Source organism: Pomacea canaliculata, linkage group LG5 (genome assembly GCF_003073045.1).
Source record: "Pomacea canaliculata isolate SZHN2017 linkage group LG5, ASM307304v1, whole genome shotgun sequence".
Lineage (NCBI taxonomy): Eukaryota > Metazoa > Mollusca > Gastropoda > Architaenioglossa > Ampullariidae > Pomacea > Pomacea canaliculata.
In genome coordinates, this window is record NC_037594.1 from 3342930 (window position 1) to 3364983 (window position 22054).

Genomic DNA, 22054 nt, shown 5'->3' on the forward strand with positions numbered 1-22054 from the left:
GAGAGATAAGCTTCAAAAGATCAAACACCTGAGAGGCAACACCGTCTGATGAACAAACACAATGTTAAAAACAACCAACAGTGTGAGGACACCATTGATGTGTTGCTCAAACAGCTCAAAAAGACTTGAGGATGACAACGGTATGAGGAGCGTAAGCGGGAACAGGTGCGAGTAAACAAATGCAGGTAAATAAGGCAGAAATAAGTGAATATGTTTTAATTTGTGTAATGCTATATATATTTTTATGGTAAAACAACTCAGTATCATCATTCAGTTGTAACTATCAAATAAAAATGCAATTCTGTAAATTAACCATCTATCAAAAAAAAATTACAGGATTTATCTTCGACAAACGCACATTTGATATGTGTTTATTTTTTAAGAATAATACACAGAAACATTAACTCAAATGAGCCCAGTAACAGAGAATCGACAATAAAACGTAGACTGCAATGACAGTGGTTGTTGCCCACTACATTTCGATGTGGAGAAGATTTAATTATCAGTCTGTCCAGTTAGCTCGGTTTGGATCTTTTAATATTTTTTTTAAACGTCAAAGTTTCTTAACTAAGTTCAATCTGTAGTGTTGTATTCTAAAATCAGCCGTTTCGATTTCTGGGCAAAAAATCGCTTTTTGAATACGACAACCTGAGTGATGTTTCGTCATTTGTCATGAAGACATGCACAGACTAGCTGAGCCACACTCACTCTTACAAACACTTGTTAGAAGCAACAGAACTCTCCACTATAGGAGAGTACATTTCTTCTGATTTGCTAGTGGCAGCTCACAATTCCGATGTTTGAAGGCTTAAATCTTGAAAATTAAACATAATTATTAATATTAATGTATTCATGTTTTAGAAATTATAATTTTAAAACTAAATTAACCTGATCATGAAGAAAAAATGATGCACTCGTGTTTTTGTTTAAATCAGTTATTAATCAAACAAAGTGATGAAGAGTCAGGTATTCGAAATTCCACAAACTCTCATTGTGTTGACAAACAAGTTTGGCAAACACGTTGATCACAGTTCCATTGTCTCCGGCACAAACCCATTGGTTGATTATGACCTTCACCTCACAGCTTTGCCAAACGTTTGATTTCAGTTGTCCAGTTTAGTACAGAATCCACAGACAAACACAAAGGACATTTACGGTTACTTTTTATTCCCTTTTCATTCAGTGTCCAAGACAAAAAACAATTTACAAAATAAATTTCGTGTCAGTATATATGGGTGTTTGTAAATGTTTTAAGGGATGTGGTGGTTGTGATGTATATATTGATTTATGGAGATGTAGGTATGTAGATAAAAAAAAAGTTGCTTACATATATTTTGCAACTACAAATCCACACCCTTGCAAGATGCTTGCAGCAATAAATTTATATCATCATCAACAAACACCGTCGTTACTATCACCACCGCCATCAGAAGACAACGACAACAAAGTCAATCCTGTCAACAAGCTTGCTGAGTTTTTTTCAAGCTTTCACATGACTGCCATCAACAAGTACACACACATTTTCGTACTTTTTACATTCTGATGTTGGAAGACTTGTCTGCAAAGAATAGCTTTCTTGTCCAAAAAGCACGACCATTTAGCCACTAACATTATCATTAGCAGGTCCGGCAACGCCTTAGCACGGATACGGGTAGGTCACGATTCTACCCTGATAGAGCTCCTTGATTAATAAACCGACAATTTTTGTGTTCTCTGTTGTCTTCTTTGCTGATGAAAGGATACATGAGATGGTTTTGACCTTTACCAGCTAGCTAATCAGCGAGCTTTTAAAGCAGTTATGCCTTGGACCCTGTAGTAAGCAGTTTGTTGTGGCACAGTTTTGCTAAGTTAAGCACCACACGTCCTCCCAGCCCTCTGCCAGCGTTCAGGAATCGTGGAGCAGCCTCGCATTTTTGTTCTAAAATTGATTTTGTTTTAATCGACTACGTAGCGAGTGCATCCCTGCTATGGGCGTAGTCGCTCCGCGGACAAAAACTAAATTCCTTTCGTCAACATTCCTGAAACGTTTTACTTGCATGGAAGATTTTTACCCTTATTTTGTCGTCCACCCATCATTTTTTTTTTTTTTTTTTTTTTTTTTTTGGTAGCCGTCTTCTTTTTTTGGAAAGAAGAAAATGTCATGACATACTGACAGATTAGAGGATTTAATTTGTCTTCATTTTCTTTTTTTATTCACTAAGAGTCCGTTTGTTGCTATGGGTACCGTTCACCATCATCGTCGAATGTATGTGTCTATCGACGTTGCATCTTGAAGCAGACAGTGACGCTTCGTACCTCATGAAACTGATGCTTTGTGGCTCTTGAAGCACATTGTGCCTCAGGTAATGACTTGTGGTGCCTCTTGAAGCACTCCACTAATTTTGGCGAGTCGTGTTGACTGTTGGTGCCTCTAGAAACACGCAGTGACTTCTGATGCCTCGGCAGCTGCTCGCGCATGCGCGAAAAAAACGTGTCGGTGGAACATCTACATCGTAATGACCGCTAGTGATTCTGCCTTCCCGTGCTCTCTACATCTCTGCACCTCCACTCTCCGTCTTCTACCGTTGGCCGTTCCCTCGATGGTGCTCGCGACTTCCTGTGTGACAGCCGTCGACAAAATTAAATGTCGCCCGTCACTTTCTTAGCTGATGACCCTCACGCGCCGATTCCCAAAGGCCACTACTTCTGTATCTCAGCTGCGTCGATGGCTCAAAAAAAAAAAAAAAAAAAAAAAAAGACCTCGTTGTCTTCCCTTGAACCCTGACGACACTTGCTTGTGAGTCTTGCTCAGCAGTCTTCTAAAGTTTCTTGTATGGAGCGTCCTTAAAAATAAGTAAAAAGAAACTTTTTATTTCGTATCATAAAACTTAAAACATCGTTTATTTTGTTTTTATGAGAAGACCCTACTCTGCATCTAAGTCAACCTCAGTGTCGCAACTTGAAGCATCCTTACTTTCAAGACATTTTTTTTTTTTTCGTATCCCGAGATAGGATTCTCTTAGTTAAAGCTATTTATACAATTTAATACAATCTAATACAATACAACTTTATTGATCCCCATGGACAATTCAAAATAGTGCTCGTACTATAGCAATACTGTATACATATAAAAAAGATGATATAAATGTACATGTTGAAAAAGTGTCTCTTTCAAACACACACACTCTCTCTCACACACACATTCCTAACAGCAGATACAGTGGGTGACCCCAGGTCACCTCAGCCTCGTACAAGATGGCGGCCAGTAGAGTTTATCAAGTGAATGGCACGGGGAATGAATGAGTTACGGTGACGATCGGTGACCGCTAGAGTGAAAACTCACATGTCAACACATGATCAGAAATAGTAAGAGTGAGAACTCACATGTCAACACATGATTAGAAATAGTAAGAGTGAGAACTCACATGCCAACACATGAACAGAAATAGAGAGGATGCGCGATATCTTCCTCAGGATTTGCTGATGACAAAAGGCTGCCAAAGCCCTCTGCATGGTTCTGGTGATTTTCGAACAGATATTAACAGATATTTATTATGTACTACTGGAGACTATTATAACACACATTACATAAAATGAACTGATAATGGAGCTTTGCTCTTCATCTAATACCTTGATAATGAACCGGACAGCCGAGCGGTTAGAGTTCTTTTGTCTGAGGCTGAAGGTTTGGACACTAGCTGATTCGATACCCGTATGGTGCAGCATACCGCTCGCGCTTCCTTTACCTCGCGCTTTGCAAGTCTCACCTTGTCAGCCTCTTACATAAAGCGACTGGCACTATGGGGTGTGTTTATTGTGTGATCTCCACTCTGGATGGATTGATTCTTGACGACTTTCAAGTCACTGACTAAACGAATAGCAGCTTTTTCTGGTGGAGTTTACAAACATCACCAACATGATCAATTCTCCAGTATTCTATCGCAAACAAAGCAAAAAAACATGTTGTCTATAGCAGTCAATACTAATTGAGACATGATCATTAAGCTTTCAGTTTCAAAAGACAATGTTAAGTTATCTTTTTGGTGTAATCTAAGAAGCTTGAAACAGTCCGCGATTTGTCTTTGACAAGAAATAAGCATTAATGTTTTTTCTTTTTTGGTGCCGACTACTCGCATAGACATCATTTTAACTCGCTTAACAGTTTTTCACTGAGGTGACTAAAAATAAACACTCATGAATAAACTAAACATCTTCAAGTCGTAATGTGTGTCTCAAACATCTGTTTCTCTCTATTTTCTTTCTTCGGGCCAAAAAGCATGAAAAGGGGGCAACAATAACAACTTTGCTTTTATTTTGTTTTTCTTTGCTTGCTATTGTCTCCTGTTCCGCGCTTAAAGCAAGTCAAATCAAGTGGAAGAATCTCGAGTTGTAATCCACATGATTTGATTAGCTGTGAGTGCACAAAGGTAATTTAAGATCACATTGTTTTCCTCGCTACTTGTGTATAAGATAACGAACACTCCAGACCTAGAACTTCAGTACAAAAATGTAAATTATCGCCTATAAACCCATCTGCATCGTCAACACTGTGATGTACAAAATCATCGAATAAGCACAGGATGATCAGACTTATTCACGTTCATCTCTGGGTACAAACTAAAACTGACATGAAAGCAGAAAAGTAATTAGAGAACATGCACCCGAGATCGTTAGACATATATGATACCTGTATGGCATGGCGCAGCATACTTCCTTCAACTGACCCAGCTGTTAAACGAGTACCTGGGCCCTTAAAGGAATAAGAAGGGAAGGCAGAAAGGGAGAGGAAGCGGTTACTACCCTGATAAAAAAAAAATCAAACAAAATGTAAACACAGACTTAGTGTCTACTTAAAGGTTTTTTAAAAGCAGGGTTGCTGATGAGATATTCACAAAGAAATGTGTAGATGGATGGCTTGTTTTGATGAAAGAGGAACTCTTAAACGACTGTGGATGTCGTTCACTACATTGTTTTACTAATTTTTTTAAATTTTGGTTCAATTGATTTTTCGACCAATTATAAGGAATCGTTACGCAGTGTGACTGGGTTTTCGATGAGATTTTAATGCTTAAGGGAAATAACTGCACCAAGTTTATAGTTCAGTTGGATAACAGAAGTTGGTTCCCCTGACTTGCACGTTTCGACTGCATTTGCGTGTGAAAGACAAAGTATTTTAATGTGTGCGAGGATATGTGTGGTTCATGTGTTTGTGTGCTCGCGCCTATTTAGCGATAATCTTTATTGTTTTCATTGATGTGATTAGTTCGATCACTTCGGAAGAATTTTCCAGATGATGTTAGATGAAGGCACAGGCCTCTACCGTCTCAGCAAAAATTCGATAATTGAGATCTCAATACCTTAGCTCGCAGCATATGTCACTGAAGTGAAGACATCCTCTCTGAATCTTCATTTATCTAATCCAAACCTATTTTCAAAGGAATAACAGCAAACCTACCAGACTTCACGTCATCAAGGTTAAACCCTGATGGCATTTATTATCTGGGTAGCCATTGAAAAAAACATCATTCATAAAACCCATCGTACTGTTGACGACTTCATGGACTTTTTGTGTGGGTTGATATGGAGGTGTTAGTAACGATTGTGAGCTGAGAGCTATATTGAAAGAATGTTTTCGGATTGGGTTTACTTTTTCCAGGTATTACACTTCTATAGGATTTAGATTACCGAATGAAAAATGACTCCATTGGATGGGTATAATCAATATCAGTTTACGTTGAGCGAAACACTAGTATTAAAAAACTAGTTAGTATTTTTTTATAGCTAGGGAGGCAAAAAGGGAATTCCAAGAGTGTACTTCATTCTTCCAAATCATCCACATTGTGGAGATGCAGTGCCTGTGGACTGGCCTCTCATACGCCTCATCCCAGAAAGTAATTGAACACCTAGAAAGATGGCGAGGGTTGCTGGTCATAATTTAAGTTCCTCTATGGCCAATCAAGAATAAAGGACTGGATGATGATGATGATGATGATGATGATGATGATGATGACGACGACGACGACGATGACGACGACGACGATGACGACGACGACGACGACGATGATGATGAGGAGGAGGAGGAGGAGATTTAACCACTTTATGCGATCTTAATTGCTTGTCCTTCGATACGAGTGTTCCATCAACTTTGGAAAGTTCTGCCTCAAAAGAGTTCTTTTGTGAGACTATCAATGATTTATCCCCAGATACTTCTGTTACGTTATATACCGAGCAATGAATGAATTATTTCACATTGCCATTCTCGTTTGATATCTGATGAGTTTTCTTGAATTATTTCGAATGTCCCTGGTCAAAGGGACATCCTGGCGGCCCTATTAATTATTTCACCGATCACAAACAGTGCTAACGCTGAAGCAAACAGCGCCTCCTACACAGCCCTCCCATGATGCAGCATGTTAGCGACGTTTCCGAAGACTTTCTTTTTTAAAAGAGAAACATGGTTGAGACCCTGAAACCCGATACATGTGGGCGAGAGTGACAGTAAGATTCCTGGGTCTGTGTAACACGTCCATCCTAAGACTTAGTGGCCTTATCATGGCCAGTCCTCATAACCACAGGTATATCCTTCTGTAACCATGTACTTTATTCAAACGCCCAGTGTTCTGGTAGTTTTGTTAGCTGAAGATACAATAAGGCTATAAGAGTGTTAGAGATGAATGTTCCCGTCTGAAGAGTAGCCGCCAATGACAAACACAATAAATTATATATTTAAGAAAATCACTAACTGCGAGATACGAGAGGGAAAATAGCAGTAAGGCGTTTATTTATGGACTTGGTCGGCTGCTGTTCGTATTGTGTTCAGTCCCTGTCTGATGTAGTGCTTGAGAATGTTCTTATCACGGGTGTGTCGATGACGATACTGAGTTTCTAAGAATACCCAAGCCTTCTGTGTTCGGTTTCCTCGTGCTCAGATTGCCGGGTACTTAGAGCGAATATTGGTTCGGGGATCGCGGAGTGTATGGGTCATGGGTCATGTTCTCCTCTATGTGTGAGAGAGAGAAAAAGAGAAAGTAGAGAGAAAGGCGTTATTTAAATGGAGTCTTTACTTTCTTTGTCTCGACTTGACTAAGTTGAACATATTAGTTCCATCTGTTGTGCAGTACTCCAGGAAATCTGTATGATTCCCATCCTTCGCAAAGTAGCTACCTGAGTTGTCGCTATAATGGTCATCTTTTTGTTAAACCTGTGTTCTTGTGGATCTACCTATTGAAAAGATGACTGTAAACTGTTCAGAATAGTGCCAGAAGACAGTCTCAAGACTGTGCGAGTCATCCCATAGTCCAATGACCTGCACTGAATGGCTCTTTAGTCACGTGCTCAGACTGCCAAGCTTGAGTAGAGGCATTCTGATGATATGTTTCCTATTTTATTTTCTGCAACGCTGTTCGCACGCAAACCTCAAGACGAAAATGATTTTAAAAATGAGCTGCAGTCAAATACTCAGGTCTTCTAATGCTGGAACTTTCCATGAAGCGAAGAACTGCGCACCTCAGATACCACACACAAGCTTGGAGTGATCAGTATCAGCAGCTGTCTGCATGAAAGGCAGGCATTTGTCTTTAATTAGCTAACCTAACATTATTCTCAACCTTTTTTCAAGTCAAAAGGCTCTTTTAAATGCTGTTGAAATACTATGTTTAAAACATGTTTAGAAAATAAAACAAGTAAATACAACTTGTAAACATTTTTATTTGAGATGCACTAAAGAGGTTAAAATAATTTGTTTCTTTGGGTCGAGATTTTTTAAGAAAAAAAACAAACCATATAAGTTAAAATATAAAAGTGGGAGGGTCCCGGTGCCAAGTTTCCAGAATGTCACTCATACTTTTATATTCTTAGCTTTGTTTCAAAAATATCTCAAAACGTAAAGGAAAACAATATTTTTACCTTTTTAAATGGATTTCAAATAAAAGTGGGTTTTACTTATTTTATTTTAAACTTTGAAGTCTTGTTAAAAATTTGGTTTTTTTTTTTTTTGCTTGCTTTGCTTTTTTTTTTGTTTGTTTGTCATAGGCCAAATTAGTGAGATAACCTATGGTTTACTAGTCCTAAAGAAGAGCTACCTATCCCCTCTAATTTGGCCTGTAAGCTCTGTCAAAATTTAAAACATTTATTAGAATTATTTTACTACAACTTGTGAACTGTTGAAAATGATTTAGTATTGCATGGTCACCGGAAATGAGTAACTGGTGAAAATTGCAGACCTCTAGGACGATGGAAAGTGAGTGAAAATTGATTGCAAAATTTCCTGGACAAGGGCAGTTAAATAAAGTGCTTAAAAAGTCAACAGTTCAACGACAGTCAAATGGTTTCTAACAATCTTAAAATGCTGTCGATAATAACGCGGTTCTTACCTCCAAACTGACTAACTAGCCGAAATTTTAGTAATTGGAAAATAATTAAGCTTGGCTAGCTTTTTTTCGTGCCTTGGCTGATGTTCAGGCTGAAGAGGAAGATAAATATATGGTGCCAAAAAAGTAACATTTCAACCAGCTATTGGTTCCTTAAAGTGGTTTTAGTTTTAGTTTATTCCTTGCAACTCTTCGAGGATCATAGGGCCTTGGCAACACTTCACCAACGGACCCGGATTGGGACAGCCACCTCAGTTGGGCCCATGTGGTTCCGGGGTTCCGGCGTCCTTTGCCTCGCTCTTTACTGATCTTCTCCAAGTCTGCTTTGGTCTCCCAACTCTCCTCTTCCCCTGAGGGTTCCAGGCAAGTACCTGCCTGGCAATGGTGTCAGCTGGTTTTCGCAGGGTGTCTCCTGTCCACCCCGACTTGCGCTTCTTGATGTCTTGTCTAGTGGGATTTTGGCTGGCTTTCCCCCACAGACTTCTATTGCAGTGGAGTTCTATTTTCAGTCTCATGCATATTGCCAAACTATGTAGAAATAAAAAGCACTGGTTATTATTAAATGAACATTGTAATAGAAGCGACTCCTGAGAAGTGTGTTTTTTATGTTTGTTTTTTTTTAAAGTAAATTATGTGTTTATATGTGGAGATGTGATTGTTATTTCTGATTTGTCAGTTTTCGTCGCCAAGGTAGTGGTTTATTGATATCGATATTTATATCTACTTATCAAGGAATCGTTTCAATGTCGTGAAGATTTTATTCCATGGAGTGTCGTCCAAAGACCAATCATATGCATTCAATTTTTTCTCCACAAATATCTCTCGGAGCTATTGTTGTTTAACTAAGTAATCATTTTCATCTTTCTATAACCAGGGTTGGTTTGCGTGGATGTTTGTGCTTCTTTCTTATTCATAAAAGTTTGGAAACCTCTACATAAGAACGGGAGAGAAAAGACTTCATAAAGCCCACCGGAAACTCGTGGCTTTCTTCTATGTCCCAGAAGTGTCCAATACTTCTTCAGTTTTGTGATTTCTGCTTGGGCAGTCTCCTTGCTGCTCAGGTTCCCTGTTGCCTGGCTGCGGCTCATCAAAGAAGCCTTTATAAAAACAGGTTCTAAATATTTTAATAAAAATTACTACGTTTAAAAGCCATCTCTGTAATAAAACCCTGGCGGCGAAAGCCACATCTTGAATCATTTATGCTGCGTTAACATTCATTCAGCATTAGAGCTTGTGAGTTCAGTAAAAAGTAAGCATAGCTATCCCTAGAAAAAATTCACAGAGGTTGCTGGAGAGTGAGGAAAAGATAATAACTGTAATGCCCCTCTGACGGATATAACTGGCACTTCAGTCAAAGGAGGTCGTCTTAATGGACTCATAGTATGCAACTAAAAATGGCGGCTCCTTGTGAAAGTTGTCGTCTGCATCACTGACAAGTGTCCACCTTTGCGTACCACCTGACGACGACCGTTCGCGAGTCTCAAAATCCGGCGACCATGTATTATTCACTGCCGCAGTTTGCAAACAAACCTGACATCGGTAATGGAGAAGGGTCATGTGAGTGCAAGCACATCGGCGAAGAAGCAATATGTTGTTGTTGTCGTCGCTGTTGTTGTTGCTGCTGCTGTTGTTGTTATGTGTCTCGAACACCGAACGCAAACAGAGCCCGGAAGCTGTAAACGTGAGTGGTCCACCGTGTCTAGGACACTGCATGTTGTTCCGGAGCCCAACCATCTCCTCTCTTCTTTCTGATACAGCAACGTCCTATAGGTGAGCAGAAGTGAGAGGACTGGAGGCTCATCGCGGGCAACCTCTCGCTTCACAGATGATCGCAACAACCTTCAGCTAAGGGACATTCTATGGAAAAAGAATTATTAATATGACTTTAAGATCACTTGAAGTAGACAATGCTTTTTGTACGTAAAATACTTATGAAGAAAAGTTATTTTGCTTACTTTTCTTACATTTTGCAAGAGGTTTGTTTTTTGCTTTTGTTTGTTTACTTTTTTGCGTTTATGTTTTTATTTTGTGGCCCACGGTGATTAAAATATTTTGACAAGGTATTTTGTTTAAAGCTCATTATTTAACATTTAACGATGTTTTCTCAGTAACGGTACAGACCTTAATGACATGGCGTCAGTGAAGAAAGCTGCGTGTTTGTCTTGCACGGCTCACGGTTCACGGCTCACGGTTGGGCGAGGTAGGGGTCGCGTGCAGTTGGAGGAGGGTGGTGTGGGCCAGTCTGCGGCTTGCGGCCTCTGGTACCAGATGGGTTCAACTGTCTGGCCGCTCGCCCTTCACATTGACATTCTGGACTCGCCAGTCACTCCTCCCTGGCAGCAGCAGCCCCTCCCCAGGGGCCAAACGACAACACCAGTGACTGCCACCAGAGCACCTAGGACAACAGGACTCGCATTACTCACACCTGATGCTGTCCGATGACGCCGAGTATTTTCCTGGCCACGAGTCTCTTTTGTTGGGAGGGGGGACTTGTCACATACACTAAACCACATCCATCTTTCACTGATGACATTTTGTATTCTTACTCCAAGAATGATAAATGGTGCTGGAGAAAATGATACCCTAAGTGAACATTTCCAGCGATGTGAAATAAGTTTTCCAGATAAAAGTAACAATGATCATGCGAAAAACTTTTTTTTCAAATTTTGTTATTTTTCGATTTTTGCTATATGGTAAAGTATTTTGGACTGATCAGAACGTCGATTGATATCATCTACATTTTGTTAGTTCTATGCTTTGCATGTTTCATAAACCTGTTATTGAGCACAAAAATACTGAAATTAAGCAAATTAATTTCTCTTTTCCAAAACCACTTTTGCTTCTTTCCTTTTCTGTTTGTCGTAGGTAATTATCTTAAAAAACGCCCTTTGATTTTCAATACTATCGTACCTTTGCAAATAATGTTCGCATTATTGAATATATTTTATGTGTGTGTGTGTCCAAATTTTCTGTTTATTACTTCCTCCAGGTGAAAAAAAACCCAACTAAAATAGCCGTTTTCTATGACATGGTATACTGGACATCGTTCCCGTTCCATCTACTCTGCCCCAGCACCCCACCTTTCACAAGCGCACCAATTATGCACCCTCCCTTTCCTTACTCTTTGACTTCTGAAGTTCTTTTGGCACCAGCCTCTGTCTTCCAAACTCGCAAGTTCACGCCCACGACTCCTCCTTTACCCTTTGAATGTCGTTGGAGTCCAGCGTGATGGTCATGGTGCCGCAGCTCCCAGCTCCATCTTTCCATCACTTTCCGTCTACCTCCCTCTCACCCCACCCACCCACCCGTCTCATTTACATCCATTCTCCCCCAAGGTAAGCAGCCCAGACGCTAGCAGAAGTGAACACCAGATGCCTTGCTGATCTCTTAAAAAGGCGAATAGCCGTTGTTCTGGGCAGACAAAACTGACCAGCCACAGGGTCTTTGGAGCTGTAAGTGTGTTCACAAGTCAAGTAAGTATTGGCGAGAAACTCTCCGCTCTACTGCACAACCTTCTCATTTTTTTTTTTCTCTTTAGGTCTTATTACATGGATATAGGGAGTCTGCATGGTGGCTTTACTGTCACAGTGTATTTAGCTAACTTCTTTGCTCGGAAAGTTTATATATATATATAGACATACAGTAATGTAATAGGCTTGTAGAAGTAGCTGCGAAGCTAACTCCAATGTTTGCTGTAGAATGAATAATTTTTTTTTAAAAATCTACTTCAAAAAAGCATCATCTTCACACATGCTATTGTTTTATAGAAGCAAACCTTATTAGCTAGAGTTTGTTGCAATTTTTCAGAATTATTATTATTATTATTATTATTATCTCGTCTAAAAATTGTGTTAGCAAATGTTCAACTATCTGGATAAGTATTCGTAAATATGAAAGATAGTTTGAAGTAGAACATCGATGTTATTACAGCCCCTGGCATGTTTATCACTTCAGGAGACAGTAAAAAATGTTCATTCTAAATGCCATGTGTACCAAATATGTCTCCTTAATAACGATGCGGCCCAGTGTATATAACAGAAGTGTGTAACAATCTACCTGTCTGATCTGTAAGTTTAATTATTGTGTGCTCTCAGGCAAAAAAAAAAAAAAAAGTTATTATCCACAAACTCCGGAAAGTCCGTTCAAAGAATTATTTGCAGTAAGTTTTGTCGTGTGTTGATACAATTCCTTTGTCAAAACATTAAAACCAGAGCTTGCAGATTTTTGCAAGATAAAATATCTTAATTCATAAAACGCCTGCATACAAAATATATTTTATAGAAATGTTATGCTACGGAAGGACAGTGCTTCGGTTTGTTTTAAAAGAAATGCGAATTTACAACTAGAAATGTGCATAAAATGAGACAATTGGTAATTTTCTCTCCCCACACGCACGCGCGCGCACGAACGTACATGCATACACTTTGAGCGTGTAATTTACATTAAAATGAGACTTGTAGGGTCAACAGCTCTTTTCTAGTCTGGACCTAAGGTCCTTTCCGAAATCATCTGCACGTGGGTGTGTACGTTCACCCGCCCTCGTTTGAAGGGTTCTTCACAGCATATTTTACTAGTACGAACGCATGTTATATTTGTACACTCGCGTTTGCATGTGGGTGTCGGGTGTCGGGTGGGCTTGCTGTTCATCACCGGAATGTCTTTGGTTCTGCCCAGAGGCGGCGTTAGGAATACGCGGGGCCTGGGGCCGACCATCCGCGCGTAGCCGGGGTCATGGAGTACGTGTATCAACATCCCTATTGATGTGATGCCAGAAGCACTGAGTTATATACAGTTAGATAGGCTGGATCAATTTCGCGAAATAACGAATTTAGTGTTTTAATTGTTCCTAACCCTAACCCACCGTTTGTGACAGTAGCGGATTTTTCTTAAAGCGAAATAATATGGTGACGGTAACTTAAGGTGCAGAGGGCTGCTGTGTTCAGGTACCTTGGTACAGTGATCGACGGGAGGCTTTTCTTTAGTGATCACGTGAACCAAGTGTACAGACAGGCCCAGCAACAGCTGTACCTTCTGAGGAGACTCTGCAGCTTCAATGTCAGCTCTGGGGTGCTGGAGACTGTGTACAGGTCTCTTGTTGGGAGCATCCTCTCATTCAACATCTCTGCTTGGTATGGTCACCTCCTCGTCAAAGACAAGGCAAGGCTGGCCAGAGTCATCCACCAGGCAAATAAAATTATTGGTAAATCACATCTGCCACTTTCTGACTTGTACCTTCAGAAAGATGGCACACAACATCATTTCTGACCTAACACCCTCTCCATCCCAACTTCCAGCTGTTGCCCTCAGGCAGGCGCTATAAAGTGCCACGAGTACGGAAAGCTGCCTACCAGAGGTCCTTCGTGCCACCATACTAATTAAAGGCACAAGGATTTAGGAGGAATCAAACACAGTCTGAAGAGAAGAGGGTGCTGACATCCATTATCAGCCAATCAGCCATCACCTTGTTGAATGTGCGCTCTCTTTCGCACAAACAAGACGAGCTCTCAATCTAAATAATTAATGAAATAAAGGGATTTCTGTCACAGGCCAATAGATGACATAGATGACAATCTGTAATGTTGTTTGCCTGCAGATGATGAAAATATAGTAGTGATTATGTGTGCGTTAAATGTCTGTATGAGTATGTATGCCTGCCCGTGTGAGCAAAAAAAAAAATGTCTGTCTTTGGGTCTCCTCGACAGGCAATAAAGTCTGATTTGATTTGATTTGATTTAATAAACTGCTTGTTATTATTGCCGGGTTTAAAGTTAAGACATGGATTCAATAATTTGCTTAATTAGAACTTAAAAGTGTTTACTGAACGTCAATTTTTTGGTCACAACTTGTTTAACACAGCTGGCAATAAGTCATAAAGATGATCTCGGGGCTGAAGCGCGGGGCCCCTTCGAGAGCGGGGCCTGGAGCGGGCGCCCCATTTGCCACCCCCTAACGCCGCCTCTGGTTCTGCCAGTGCACCACTGCTGTATTGTAGTGACTGCATCATTTGTGCGGCCTGTGCACCAGGTGCTGTGAGGGAAATCACAGCCGAGGGACGGTGTAAAATTTACTTGACTTGTTTCCATGTTGTTCTTCTGCATATGTCATGGCTGCAATCTGCTTCTGGAAATTTCCTTTCCTTGTAGATTTCGACTCTGAACTTCCTCAACTTCCCTTTCCTTCCAATTTTATATATTTTATCAACCTTACCAGGTTACTTACGAAGCTTCAATGCCACACAGGGCCGGACGCGTTAAATGCTGATAAAAGAAACGAACTGAGTTACCGATGTTCCCTCAGTACAATAGGAGGCAAGACACTAAGGACTGTTTGCAGGTATTCTTACAGAATATAACGTCTCCGGTTCGAGTTCCGCCTAATTCTATGGTCATCATCGTTTCTCCCTGTTAGAGCAATTAGCTGTAATTCATTAGCTAGAAATGCATATCTATAAAGACAAAGCTAGAGAATACCTTTGTCAGATGAAGAAGTGATATTTAGCGCTGTATGAAAACAAACTCTGGAATTCAAACGGAAATGGTGAATAATTGTTCTGCCAAAGGCCATTTTGATATTTATAACGTCAATCGCACGCTGTACAAAAATATAAATATAAAACTTAGCCTGGTATATTTGGTTTAGTCACACTACCCTAACACTTGTGCAACGTGTTCAGTTCAAATCTGCTCTGACTCACCTCAACACCACAGGTGTCGCGTGCCCCCGATATCTGGGATGAAATGATCGTCTGCGCGTGGTCTGCGCGTAAAAACTAAGTTCATGACCTCTCTGTACATCATCCGCACATGCGTATGGCGATCAGGTTTCGCTGGAAGTGAAAAACAAGACAACACTCATTAAATCCTTTTCCACTCTCTTTCACGGCCAGAAACCTGATCGCCATATACATGTCAATTGTCGTCGTCCACAGCTTGTTTGTTTGTACAAACGATATACAAAGCGGTAATGAACTTATGTCTATGCCCATGTGCAGACCATGACATAACAGTCATAATGTCCACGACACAGGGACCTCAGTACAGGCAACCGACGAGAAGCATGCGCGTCTGTCCCGTCATGCACTCGTCTGTCTTGTCTACCCCGTAAAAACGTTCCTAGAGTGTCCTGAGAATTTTCTTATTAATAAAATTTTATGTTCCAATGAAAACACAATCTCCTACATTAATTGAATTTCGACTTCTGCCTGCTGTTGCCTTGGCATGACCAGACTACATGATTTCGCGGGATTTGTGCGACCTGCGGACCGGATGCCCCTCACCCTGCTTTACATGAAAGAGTTTCAGAATCGGTCTTCACCTTGATTCCTGTGAAGCAGTATTTGCCCTTTCTTAGGTGATGAAGTCTACTTAGGTTTCGCTCGCGAAACTTTCATCTACACAAAACGCAGTTGTTGTACCTCTCTAGCCCCTTTCCACCCTCCATCCATCCCTGCATATTTGTTTGCTCTTTACCCCCTACAACCTCTCCCCACCTCCACCACTCTAACAGCCTACAGCAGAATCGGCCAACTGTGCGAAATCAAAATATGACGCACAAGCCAATGTCTAATTTAATCTCATGTGGCGTGGTCGGCAGGTGGCTTCGCCGCGGCGGAAGCACGTGACTTCAGCTGCCTACTTCCGGTTGACAATGGAAGAATATTCCGTAGGATTGACGTGCTGGTTAAAGTTTAATTGAAGAGACGCAAGTGTGGGTTTGCCGGCCGATGGACTGGAATAACTAACATGGCTCGAGTGTACTGCTGCCGGCTTTGGGCTTGAAAGTCGCGTATAAATTCACTTCTTGCGACCTGCGCGCATTCACTGACTGCCCCGAGCTCTGACCGCAGGTATCACTTCAGCATCTTCTTGTCCTAGGTATGGCCGTTGACTGTAGACCGAGGGCTCTAACTTTTTGTCTTACTTCAGACTGAGTGATGGACTTTGGACTTTGGACTTCAGGTTTTAGAACTACTTTTTGCGCTATTTTCAATAACAAGCATACTTTCTTGCAGTTGGTCAAGTACAGATTTCTTCTAAATACAAGTCTATATTCAACTGTAGTCGCCAGCTGTACATTTTAACAATTTTTTTCAGGCACTGTGAGGTAAGGTCACCTTACTACAGCAATGGATATTTATTGTCAAGGCGTTGTAATTTGAGATATCAGCTAATGAAGTATTGTTAAAAGACTATACTGTTAGTGATGTAAGTGTAAGGGCTTTCTCCCTCTTAACGTATCTTTTTCCAATGTCACACAGTACTATCATGTCAGCTTATACTGTGTAAAACTATCTTTAATATCAATTGTATTACAGTTGTGTGAACTGTTCTCAAAAGAGCAACCGAAAATTGCCACAGATAATAGAAACAAAGAATATTGCTTATTATAACTCCAAGATTTTTTCAATCTAGTTTGTTAAAAAATTAGAATTCGTTTTATTTATTTTTTTCCTTTTAACTTTTCGTCTTTGTTTTATTTCACTTTTCATTGTCTTGTCTACCACATCGTGGTCAATGCTGCAGTTACAGCGTCTCGTCTAAAGCTACTGTTACAGCCGCGACAACAAACAATGTTTATGACGATGATATCGATGATGATGTTTGATAACCATGTGGTTACCCCAGGCAACTGTTGCTGCTGCAGACTATCCGACCATGATGCAACGGGTGCGAGAGTTGTGCGTGCTGGCGCTGTTCCTGCTGTCAGTAGCGGCCCCTGTCTTCACACAGATCCACTTCTCGCCCACTTGGGGAACCGGCAAGCGCTCGGACCCCGCCCTGTCCGACACGGCCAGCGACACCTGCTGGACGCTATCCGACCTCCGCGCCTTGCTGCAGATGGTCCGGATGGTTGAGGTTAGGCAGCTTCTGCTCCTTCGTCTTTCCATCCTCTGTTGTAATTAATTTTTGCAAGCGAAGAGTTTTAAGACTAATTGATGGATCGATTATTTCCTTTCTTCTAAACTGGGCGATCCTTCTTGGTCTGAGCCTGGTTTACCAAAATCAGTGATCAGCCTCGATCGCAGTTGTAAATACTAAGAACAGGCCAGGGCTTCTGCTAAGGCTAAATTCTTTGGGGTCCCAACTTTGAATGGGACCCCATTGACGAAAATTGAAGGGGTCCTCCGAACTTTTAATGCGTACTGTACGCAATTTTTTGCGTAAGCAGAAGCCCTGACAGGCTCTCCTAAATCTCAATCGTAACTACAAAGTTCAGGATAGAAAATGCTTCCCACAGCTGGCTTTAAGAACCTTTCGTCTACTAGTCGATCCTAGGTCAATACACTAAACATTTAGCGTGTAGTACAATTAGTAGCGGTACCAGTGCAGTACACTAAAACTTCTTCATTAAGACCTTTCATATTACGACCTCCTCTTGCGACCCAACAATGTTTCACGGGCGTATTCGTCATACATAAACCTCATATATATATATATGAAGACTACCTTTCTAATCCGAATTGTGACCGACAGCTTGTGCTCTATTACCTATTTTGGTAGAAACTGTTTGCTGAAAAACATTAATTTTTAGTTTCATGACTCTTATTAGACGTTTGGTTGATATGAAACAGGTATTACTTCTTAGGCATTCATTTTAGCGTGGGGCTGGTCGATTCCTCTTTCATTGTTTGGGATGATGGAGAACGGCATGGTCATGGTGGGGTGGATATGGTCTTTGATCGAAATGACCGGCCCCAATTCCTTGCCCTTCACTGTCGTCTCATCTATTAATCCATTGTGATTCAATGACGACCTTTCGAAGATGTCATGTCTTAAAAAAATAAAATTCTTGTGACTGACTGTTTGTGCTTTATGTGACTTAAAGAAAATACAAATAGTGTTTATTAAGAATTCCCGCCTCACGTGCTCACGTCTGCGAAGGGCACTCGGTAGTGATATTTGTCGAAAAAAAATTGGCTGGAAACCTTTTTTCCTGCAAGGACCATTTTTATATTTATAGCATTTGGGACATAAAATTGTCATCTGCTATATTTGGTCACGCAGTAGTTTTGTCACGGTGTTAACACTTTAGCAATATGTACACTCCCGACCATAAATATATATCACTATGAAAAAGCTCCTAGATTTACCGAATTTCGAGACCAAATGATTTTGCATGCCTTGTATTGCATGCAAGCCAGAGGTTTCCCATCCATATGTGTGATGCCCTGTAAATATACTACCAGAAAGATTCACCTGTAGGCTGTACTAACCTGACACATTATTTTGTGTCGAGATTCGGGTGAACATTTGTTTCTAGTTTGTTGTTTTTTTCGAGTTCAGGATAAGCATTTATTTCTAGATTTGACAGGGTCAGGGATCACGTTTGTTTCTAGAGTTATCCAGGTCATCTGTTAATATTGTTTACATTGATGTCGTTCTCTTTTGTCTATTAATATGCACTATTAAAGTGTTCATGGCCCATCACTATAAAGACGGCTACGGTGTACCCATACCGATGTTACAGAAGACATCTGACCCTCTCAAGAAAATTACTGATGTTGACTCATCTTTATGTATATTATAGCGAGAAGTAGAACGCTACACCATGTGTGCACAAGGTTTGGGCGGCATTGCAGCTTACAAAGAGCAGTGATACCCTAAAGGTGCCGGTAAGTAATAAGATCTCATACCTTAGCCTACTATCAAAGTTATTGCATGAAATCTCAAACCATTTTTTTTACTGAAAAGGCATGCACATATCTGTAGGTTAACATTTCTAATAAACTGCAGATCACATTCCCTGGAAGCTTAATAATAATAAAGACAATTTAAAGCCGTAGGTGAAAAACAACAGGCAATGAAATAGTGTAAAACAAGAATGAAAACACCAGCAAGAAGTGTAGAAAGATAATGGAAATAATAAATATTATTAATAATTATTATAATGATAAAAAACAGCAAAAGAAATGAAAAAAACACATGCAGCAGGCCTCAGGCTCAAGCCAGATAGACAAAAGAACATCACTCTATTAAAACTTTGTAAATATAAATAGGATTTAACAGAACCATGCCTTTATACCAAAATAACTACTATAATGTCAATCAGTTAACGCCCATTATTTTCATGTCGATGATCATACATTTATCACAAAATTAATTCTAAACTTACCACCGAAGTCTTGAACTGTCTGGATGTAAACCATGAAGCTACAGTCACGTATCGTAAATAAACTTTTTCAACATTCTTTTGATCCGCGTCTTCCACGCATTTGCAACAGTCTGATCTGCTGGACATCGATAGAAATCTTCCCATCTATGATTATGCCACGACTGTTCTGACATACGCAACAGTAATGAACTGTATGTGTGTGTTTTACACCCATTTTCAGATGATTTTTCCAGAAGGGCGCCGGAAGTTGCAGTAGAGCAAACTGATCTTCATGCGCGAAAGATGCAAAGGGGCATTAACTCTTCAACTAACCCACGAATATTGTTTTGAGCGGGAAAAGTTTTTCGTGTGAACAGTAGATTTGAAAGATTTATAACAGTGGAAAGTTGTATGCCATACTTCAACGGATGTCGAGTTCTAGTTATATTTATGTACTGTCTCTTCGTGAACACTGCTGCCAGTAAACTTTAAAAACGCCTACTCATTGCATCGTTTAAAAGTATCTTCCAATATTCTTTAAAGATTCTTTTTTAATACTCATAAGGACGGATAGAGTGATTCTATGCTTCTTCAAAAGCTTTGGTTGATCGGATTCTCCTATCATCAGTCTTAACTGCGAGTAATTATATGGAACAAATGTTTAGAGTGTAAACAAAGTGGCCATGCGAACTATAAAATTAAATTTAATTACGAGCTGTGACTTTTTTTCAGTTCCTGTGAAACTTAGCCTCCTGTATGTATTTCGGTCAAGAACTTCTGATTTTTAATTGACTTTTCCCTTTATTTAGTTAAAGATAAGAATTATTGCCAATGATATAAACTCTGTCATTTTGTTTTCATTGCAGAACAAACGGATGAAACATGGGCTTGAAGTGTGAGACTGAAAAAAATCCACCAGTCTTACCATGTTAAAAACGAAGCCCATCATATTTACAAACATTTTAACAGCAAAAAAAGAATTTCAGCCAAAACGTGTGCATGTTATAGATTTATACGATATAAATTTTATATCATGAGATTTCGTACAACTTCAATCTGCAAAGCAGAAACTTGTAAAGTTGCCAGCTGCTGATTTATCACAGACCTCTAATTTGAAAGGGTTGATTCTGCTTGAAAAGTTTTCCAACCTGCATTAAAGACTGCTGAAAAAATGGATGATGATTTAAAAGCGCGTGTCATTTGCTTGTAGATTGTGACTGGGGTGTGGTGACCGTGCCATGGTGACTAGGGCATGGCGAGCGTGTCAAGAAAAAACATGTGCATGAAGTCTTTCAACATCCTACACATTGAAAAAAACAAAAAATTATGTAAATAAAACGGTATAGATATAGAAAATAAATACTATTTTACGACTCTTTATAGCATCTTAAGGTCATTCATCATCGGTCACAGAAGTAACATGTATATCCTTGACATGTATAAATTAATGTGTTGAATGTACCATCAAGAATGATTATCTTAGTGAGGTTAGTGTAGGATGTACGGTGTGCGAGACAGGACTCCAGCAAGGGTGATGTAAGGTCAACAGACCAAGTGCTACTGGCGGCAAATTACACCAGGGTGCATAAATGCTATTCAATTAGTGTTCGGTTCAAACAACAAACGAGTATTTTTATTCTGTAACAAGACACGTGAGAGAATGACAAAGATGAAGCAAGTAGTCCTCTCTCATCCATAAATAAATTAACTAGAAAAAAAAAGGTTTCCTGCTCTAAAATAACCTAAAGAAAAGTCATTCTTCGTGGTCCTAGCCTTTTAAGCTGTATCGTTGATAAAGAAACAATGAAGCTTGGTTTACATAATTTTTTAGAAAACAGAAATCTTTTGCATTCTTATATTTTAAATATATGTGCAGAATAGAAGCAGATATAACAGAATAGGTGACAAAATATTCGTTAAGTATGCTTATAAAAAATGGTCAAATGGCCATGAATACAATCCTTCTTGCAAGCTGCCCCAGATGAAGAGTACACTTGGTATTGTAGTCCACTCACCACCATACACAGGAAATGTAAATGTTGTCAGATTATCTTATAAAAGACTAAGCGATGACATAACATGAGAAAAAGCAAGGCACATCCGACAACATACATGTCTCGAAGGAAATTACATTCCTGCTCGCAGTCGCAACATGGGGCAGATAGGATGATGGCACAAATCAAATATGCATGGCGCATCAATAGCGTTTTTCCGTCCGACTGTAAGGCAGCCGCCCGCCTGGCCTTTGCGAAACACGATATCACAAGATCAGCATCTTGCTGAGAAGCATGTCCGAGCTTATCGAGACCCACATCTTACATTGCTGGCTGTTTGCCCAGGCAGTTGGACATCACATGCGCACATCCAGTTTGCTGACCAAACACCAACTCCAGCGCTACCATAGTATGCCTACTCTTCCCTAAAAGAAAACTATAATATTAAACACCAAAGGTATCAAGAACATACAAAACAAACATAAAACAAGTATTAAACACCCTTAAAAACATCCCATGCACAGAAAGAGATCAACAATACAGACCTCACAATTGTACCTGAAGGTAGACACAAGGGGACAAGAAAATTCCGATTGAGTCGAATGTAGGATCTGATGAGGA

At 40.0% G+C, this 22054-nt stretch overlaps 2 long non-coding RNA genes across 2 annotated transcripts; one reads left to right on the forward strand and one right to left on the reverse strand.

Annotated features, from left to right (window-relative positions):
- Window positions 1-9090: 9090 nt before the first annotated feature.
- On the reverse strand, window positions 9091-15859 carry LOC112565118. Its single transcript, XR_003099349.1, has 3 exons — window positions 15043-15859; window positions 10470-10743; window positions 9091-10205 (listed from the first exon to the last, which is right to left on the reverse strand). It is a non-coding gene; the product is annotated as an uncharacterized LOC112565118 (long non-coding RNA).
- Window positions 15860-16029: 170 nt separating this feature from the next.
- Window positions 16030-20613, forward strand: LOC112565117. The gene is made up of 4 exons (XR_003099348.1): window positions 16030-16222; window positions 16992-17203; window positions 18876-18960; window positions 20306-20613. It is a non-coding gene; the product is annotated as an uncharacterized LOC112565117 (long non-coding RNA).
- The last annotated feature ends 1441 nt before the right edge of the window (window positions 20614-22054 follow it).